Genomic DNA, 8,025 nt, shown 5'->3' with positions numbered 1-8,025 from the left:
TTTTTGGCCGAGGTTAACCCTCAAAAATAATAGGTGGTTGAATTGAGTGAGCTGATATGCAAATCCTGTTCAAGTTTTAAGTAAATCGAATGAAAATTGACAATTTTAGGAATTTCGAAAAGTTGTTGCCCTTTGGCCTATGATGACCTTTTTTGACCTTAAAAATACAGAATTCTGTCGGACAACAAACTCGACTATATGGTGAAGTTTCGTGAAGATCGGTTTTAAATTGTGACCTGAAGGTGATTAAAGGTGATCGGACAGACAAACAAACAGAAACGATAAACATACTTGTCAAAATTTTTTAAATTGTTTTTGCCAAGTAACAAACGCAAAACCCTTCATTCTGCAAAACGCAAAAACGCAAAAAAATCTGAAAACCCACTCCGTGGGAGTACCTCCTGTGCAGCTTCTCTTCGCAGGGCAGCTCACCGGATGACGGGATTGGGGCAAATCCACCGGGACCCCCAATCTTTGATGATAGGAGGGAAACCACGGGGTAACATCCCTGGGTCAGATTGCGGGAGAGTGTGTCGGAGTGGTGCTGAGATGTCGTCCACCAGACGGCGGTCTCCTTGGGTTAACATGAGGCGGTCCCTTCGGGTGGGTGCCTGGAATGTCCTATCCCGATGAGAGGATGATCACCTGTCTCTGTTATCATCTGAGCTCAAGCGTTTGGACATCGAGATTGCAGCTCTCTCTGAGGTTCGGAGACCAGATTGCGGCGAGATAATGGTGGGTGGTTACACCTACTATTGGTCTGGTCGCTCTGATGGTTACCATACCCAAGGAGTTGCTGTAGCTGTGTCCAATAAGCTGACCCCAATGATAATTGAGGTAACACCGGTCAACGAGCGTATTATGAGATTAAGGATCCGTCACTCCTTAGGTGTCATTTCCCTGGTCTCTGTTTATGCTCCGACTGAGGCGAGTGATTTCACCGTGAAGGATGCATTCTACGCCACACTCGAGTCTGTGGTTGATCAGTGCCCCAGACGAGATACACTTCTAGTCTTGGGGGATTTCAATGCATCGACTGGAACTGATAGGGATGGTTATGAGGTGTGTGTTGGTCCCCATGGGTCAGGAACTATGAACCAGAATAGCACTAAGTTCCTTGACTTTGCAAGAAGTCATGGACTTAGGGTGGCTGGTTCATGGTTTCAGCGCCCACAAGCTCATCGCTGGACTTGGTATTCCAACGCTGGCGGTGTGGCAAAGGAGATTGACCATGTCCTCATTGACGGTCGTTGGAGGATGATCCAGAACTGCAGGGTCTACCGCAGTGCTCAGTTCCTCAATACTGACCACAGGCTTGTTGTAGCAACTCTAAAGCTGCACCTTAAATCCTGGAGAATGGTACCATCCCAGCCTAGGCTGGATGTTAGCAAGCTCAGGGATGAGAGAGTAGCTGAGGAGTTTGTGAACAGGCTGAGTGGACACTTGGGGGGTCTGGGTGCTTTGGGAGGTCCTGAAGAGTTGTGGAGCGCCTTCAAGACCACCGTCCTTGATGTTGCCGGTGGATGTCTTGGAACTCACCGCAGGGCAAAGAAGAATTTTGTCTCTCAAGGGACACTGGATACCATTGACCAGAGTCGCAGGGCCAGGCTGAATGGCAGAGCTGAGCTGTTCAGGGAGCTGAGGCGTAAAACTGTACGTGCACTGAGGGTGGACAAGGAGGCCTATGTGCGAGGAATCTGTGAGGGGGTAGAGCATCACCTGTGGACAGGTGATTCTCGTCCCGCTTACAGGGGAATTCGCGCATTACGTTCATCCAAGCCCATCCCTCGGAGCACTGCAGTTCGAGCAGAGAGTGGTAGGCTCTTGACAGAGGGGTCTGAAGTGAAGGCCCGCTGGGCCGGTTACTTTGAGCGGTTGTACCAGGCTGATCCCCCAGCTGTCGAGTTGGACGTCAAGTGTGTTACAATCCCTGTTGCTGACCCTCGAATCAACTGTGGTCCAGCTTCGCTTGTGGAAACACGGGCTGCGGTGAACCAGTTGAAACGGGGCAAAGCTCCAGGGATCTGTGGCATCCATGCCGAACTTCTCAAGGCTGGTGGAAATGCTGCACTCGTGTCGTTGCATGCAGTTTTGTGCTCTGCCTGGAACACAGGCATCATCCCAAATGACTGGAAGAGGGGTCTTGTTGTCCCTCTCTGGAAAGGGAAGGGTGATCGCCAAGACTGCAACAACTACCGAGGGGTGACGCTGCTCTCAGTGCCGGGTAAGGTCTTTGCTCGGATAATTCTTGATAGGGTTCGCCACCATCTGCTTGAGCACCAGCGTCCAGAGCAGTCAGGCTTTACACCAAAGAGGTCAACGATTGACCGTATCCTTGCACTTCGTGTCCTCACCGAACGCAGACGAGAGTTTCGGCAGGGGCTGCTTGCAGCCTATGTTGATCTCTGTAAAGCGTTCGATTCAGTGAATCGGGATGTCCTCTGGAGGATTCTTGGTCTTCGTGGGGTGCCACCAAAACTGATCGATCTGATGTCTGAACTCTACTCTGGTACTGAGAGTGCTGTGAAGTGTGGTGGTACCATCTCTGACTTATTTCCAGTTGTTACTGGAGTTCGTCAGGGGTGTGTACTGGCCCCCACACTTTTCAGCGCTTGTATGGACTGGATTTTAGGGAGGATGTCGGAGAGATCAAGTTGCGGTGCATCGTTTGGGAATGTCAAGATCTCGGACCTTGATTTTGCAGATGATGCAGTCATCTTTGCGGAGACTTTCGACATCCTTTTGGGGGCCCTCGAGGTGCTGAAAGAGGAGTCGGAGCCGCTGGGATTACGGGTTTCTTGGGTCAAAACTAAGATCCAGGCTTTCGGTGACATCTTGGATGCTGCTGTCCTGTCTGTGTCTGTTTGTGGTGAGGATGTTGAGGTCGTGGAGAGATTCACTTACCTTGGCAGTGATATTCATTTCTCTGCTGGCTGCGAGTCAGAGGTCAATGGACATCTGGGTCGGGCCTAGGGAGTCATGGATTCACTGGATCATGGGGTGTGGCGCTGCCGGTACCTGTGCGGGAGGACGAAAGTCCGAGTCTTCAGGTCCTTGGTACTTCCAGTCTTGCTCTATGGATGCGAGACTTGGACTCTGACCAAGGATCTGAGACGGAGACTTAATTCCTTTGGTACCAGGTCTCTTTGGAGAATCCTTGGCTATCGCTGGTTGGATTTTGTGTCCAACGAGCGGTTGCTGAGAGAGACTCGGATGAGATTTGTTACCTGCATAGTCCGTGAACGTCAGTTGCGGCTGTATGGACATGTGGCTCGTTTTCCTGACGCTGATCCTGCTCACCAGATTCTCTCAGCGAGGGAGCCTCATGAGTGGAGGAGGCCAGTGGGCCGATCACGTGCCTCGTGGTTGCAGCAGGTTGACCAGCATCTCAAGGAGATGGGGATGGGCCTGGCATCTGCCTGGGGGATGGCCAGACGGAGGCCCCTGGAGTACCGGCGGAAAGTGGACGCAGCGACGCGCTGTTCTGGCACATGCTCCCATACCTGACCTGAAACACAGACAAACAGGCACACAGGGGTGAAAACGTAACCTTCATCCACCTTTGGTGGACGGAGGTAATTAGACAAATGTTAATTGTCGAATTAGACAACTCTGTCGAAATTTCCCTTCAGGAACGGGTGAGGCCAATAATTCCATGATCAACCATTCAAATCAATCAAAGTAAAACTGCCACAAAATACAGGAATTATTATTGGAAACAAAACTTGTTCTTACATTTAAAATGAATTTTCACGAATTTTTGTGTAGTTACCAAGATCAAATGATTAATTGGGGTTTTTTTTCCTAAGGTTATGGAAACAAAATGAAGTTTATTGTAAGGAACTCACGTGAAACGTACCAGACGAGGATAATGAAAATCAACGCACCGACCAGTGAGCGAGTTAAGGTATATCTTCCATGGTTTTTCATCGTCGTTGTATGTTGGAAGGTTCTCTGCACAGAAATGATAAAACACCACTTGTAATGTCACATAATTGTCACCCACATCACAGCCATGAGATTACCATTGACTTCCTCACAACTCACCTGGACGGTCTGAAGGTACACAGACCGAATGTGCATCCACTTTGTAAAATCCCTCATGGCAATCACACTCCCTGTTCTGATCGAGATAACAAGGCGTTTTCTCAACCTCTGTCTCTGCTAAGGAACAAATATTCCAACAAATAAATAAATAAATACTCTTCTCCTGATAGACGGGTTAATTTCCCCAGAATTACAGACTGAACTAGAGGGGGAGCACTCGGTAGAGTGCAAAACCTCCGCCGCCAATACTGCAAGGTCACTCAAGTGAACCTGATATCCTATTCATTCAATTTGACATCAACAGTGCTCATATAGTTATAGTTTGCAACTTTCCCTTTTACATACTCAATTCATTCGTCATAACTAGATTCCTTGAGACAGAAATTGATTTTACGTGGGTATATCCACCTGAAGTTCCAAAATCAGCCGCAATTATAATTTTGGCATGTTTTTTGTTTGAAATCACTTATAACATGCAGAAATGCAAAAAAAAAAAAAATCCAAACTTAGTTGAAGGGTATTGTAATAATACTAAGATATGTGTACCCACAAGAGTTTCCGATGAGAATTGTGCTCTCCAGAGTGATATAAAGGTGAAAATCCAATGATTACAGACAAACAAACAAAATAAAATTTTCATGAAAAATCCGTTTTTTCGTCATGACGTCATCAAATGACGTCATAGCTTCAAACTTTTGACAGTTCTGGAAAGCACTTATCAAGCGCTTTCATATGAGGTATTACTTGATATGGTATCTAAGATTTCAAAATTTGACCTTGGAGTCAAATATGTTTGACCTTAGGCGCTAACCATGAAGGTCAAGGCCAATCGCCACCAAAAATTAATCAGCTGAGCGCCAGACCATGAACTATATTTCCATGAAGTTTGAAGACGATCCAATCAAAATTACTCAAAAAATAAGGGTTTCGTCGACTCCCATGATTTGCAACAAAGTGACCTTGACCTTTGACCTTCAAAATTTTATGCGCTGAAAGGGACCTCTATAAGCCTCTGATATGCGAAGTTACAAAAATTTCCAATGATAACTGTGCTCTGCAGAATTATTTATACGTGATTACAGACAAACAAAACAAACAAAAAAAAAACATACAAGCTGACTAACATATCTTGCAAAAACTTCGTTTTGTCAAGATAACAAACAAACAAACAGAAAGGGGTGAAACGAGTAACCTCCGATCTTCGATGGCGGAGGTTAATAACTTGTAATACCTATCACCACCAGGCAGCACCAGTCGATACACATTTACATACAGAGAACAGAAATTCCCCCCTCACCCCACTTGGAATTTTTCTCCCTCCCCACCTAGAACCTGCCCAGGCACAACCTGAGTAAAACCACCAGTTTTCAACTCATCCCATCGACTCATCTTGCTGTTTAAGAATGCAGAGAAGACAATCATACAAACAAGCAGACAAGCAGACACTTCTCCATAAAAACATACAAAAACAACCACTCCCGAAGGGAGCACCAGGATGGGAGGGGGTGGGATCATGTTATTTTCCTTATCATTAGGGTACCAAGCCCTACCAGCTGGAACCCGATTGATTTTCTTCTGTTTATTATTATTGTACGTGTATAGTTATACACTAGAAGCACCCGCTCAGGACGGGAGCGGCCAGGGGAGTTATATTATTATTATTACTAGTGGAGTACCCGCTCTAAGGGAGATCTTGTTCCAAGTATGCAACACGTTCTTCTGAAAATTATCAGATCTGGATGCGGATTCGGATCTTCATCAAAATCTAATCAGTTTGTCCTTGTCACACACCAAACTTGCTCACCAAATTTCATCCGGATCCGTCCACAACTTTTTGAGATATCCTGCACATAGGCAAACACAAATAAACAGACAGACAGAAAGAGGTGAAAACATAACCTCCTTCACCTTCGGTGGCGGAGTTAATGATTATAATCCAAAACACCTCACTGCACTGGAAAACGTGGGGCAGGAATACTGAACTGTAAACGGTGAAGACTTGTAATACTCAGATTAGAAGCTGTCTGGGATTGCTAAATTTTTAAAGTTTCCAACCCAGAACTGCAGGAGGAGAAGCACGACAAACAAACAAACAAACAAACAACACAAACACCGGTCTGTGAATTATAGTAAGGATTCAAACATGGAATTCAAAATACCTCTCCAAAACACCTCTTGCTGTATAATTAAAAAAAAAAAAACCTCACTGCAGTGGAAAACGTGGGGACAGGAATACTGTAAAGGGTGGGGACTTTTAATGCCCTCTCCCACCTGGAGTGGTGCAACACGATACATATTTACATAGATAATTACTCCCCCCCCCCACCCCAAAGACCAGCAGCAAAGATAAAAACACCCCTATGCACTAATTGGGGTCATGCTGATCTGATGTAGCAAGTCTGGATATAATTGGCACAAAACTGTAGGAGTCGTCACCTGACACACACACACACACACACACACACACACACACACACACACACACACACACACACACACACACACACACACACACACACACACACACACACACACACACACACACACACACACACAGATTATATAAATAATTATATTCCCGCCGTTTTTGGACGTTTATTTTCTGTTAAATTCATTTTCTCTGCAACCGCTTGTCGGATCGACACAGAATTTTCATGAAAGGAGCGACCACTCAGGTCGAATTTTTTTTTAATGATAAATTTTGACGTCATTGGTCATGTGGTGTAGCAGCCATATTGGAAAAAAGTGAAACTTGGCACATGTCAAGTCCTCAAGGGGGAATAAGTTTCATGAAGGATGAGGTCATCAGTGGGACTTCATCATGACATCATACTTGAACATGTTGAATGCTTTATTTGATCATTAAGAAAATTATTGAGGGTGATCTTCAGATAAATTGTGTGGGAGAATTAAATTGACGACATCATCGGTCATGTGGTTTGGCAGCCATATTGGATTGGAAATAAAAACCTTTAAAAACTTCTGCAGAACGACTTACTACATCGATGCAAAACTTCATGCACATGATCTACGAGCCTTGGGGAATATAGGGTATAAATTTTAACCTCAAAGTCACATGGTCTGACAGCCTTATTTTTAAAGAATAAATCTTTAAAAACGTACTTCTCCAGAACGGCTTGACAAATCCAGGGGAAACTTCATGCACGTGTTCCCTAAGAGGACTGGATACAAGTTTGTTAATGCAGAATAATTGATAGGTCACATGGTTTGGCAGCCATATTGGATTGAACTAAAATCTTTAAAAAATTATTTCGCTTGAACCGCTTCATCGATCGACGTGAAACTTCACAAGTATGATCTAGTAGTCATGGGGAATATATGTTTTAAATTTAAATCTGATCGGTCACATGGTTTGGGAGCAGCTTGCTGGATCACATTTTATTCTCCAGAGCGGCTTGCTGGATCAATGTCATACTTCACATAGATGATAATTGAGTCTTTGGGAATATAGTTTGAAAATTTAAACATCAGAGGTCCATAGTTTGGCAGCCATTTAAAAAAAAGATTTTGAATGGGGATTTTTTTTTTTTTTGAATTTTTAAAATCCAATTCTGAATCACTTTTATAAAGAGGATATCATGGGTCAAATGTCTGATAAAAGTGGGAATGTATCAAAGCGGGGTGTCTTGGTACCTGGTCTTAACTGCCTGGTGGAGGTATGCGCTCTACTGAGTGCCATTCTAGTTGCCCTTGCCAAAGGAGAGGGTATTGCATTTTGGTCTGTTTATGTTTGTTACTCACCAAGATCGGTTCAGTTCGTTTATGACAAAAGTTGAAATTTTTTCTCATAGGTCAATCTGTCTCGTTTGGTTGTTTGTCTGAGTGCGATAACTTGCGAACGCTTTCAGCTATCTTCCTCAAACTTTACCAGAGGATACCGAAGGACAAAAGTGAGGCTGTCAATGTTTTTTGACTATATATATATGTCAAAAGTCAAGGTGACAGTGGCATCATTTG

General features: G+C 44.6%; 1 long non-coding RNA gene across 1 annotated transcript; it reads right to left on the bottom strand.

The window, feature by feature from the left end:
* Window positions 1-3,233: 3,233 nt before the first annotated feature.
* Window positions 3,234-4,516, bottom strand: LOC147016563 (uncharacterized). The gene is made up of 3 exons (XR_015049677.1): window positions 4,048-4,516; window positions 3,849-3,954; window positions 3,234-3,508 (listed from the first exon to the last, which is right to left on the bottom strand). It is a non-coding gene; the product is annotated as an uncharacterized LOC147016563 (long non-coding RNA).
* Between the last annotated feature and the right edge of the window lie 3,509 nt (window positions 4,517-8,025).

This window comes from Eptatretus burgeri, chromosome 11 (assembly GCF_056783735.1).
Source record: "Eptatretus burgeri isolate ZD-2024b chromosome 11, Ebu_testis_v1, whole genome shotgun sequence".
NCBI lineage: Eukaryota > Metazoa > Chordata > Myxini > Myxiniformes > Myxinidae > Eptatretus > Eptatretus burgeri.
The sequence above is the reverse complement of the archived record's forward strand: the minus strand, read 5'-3'. Positions and strand labels throughout refer to the sequence as shown.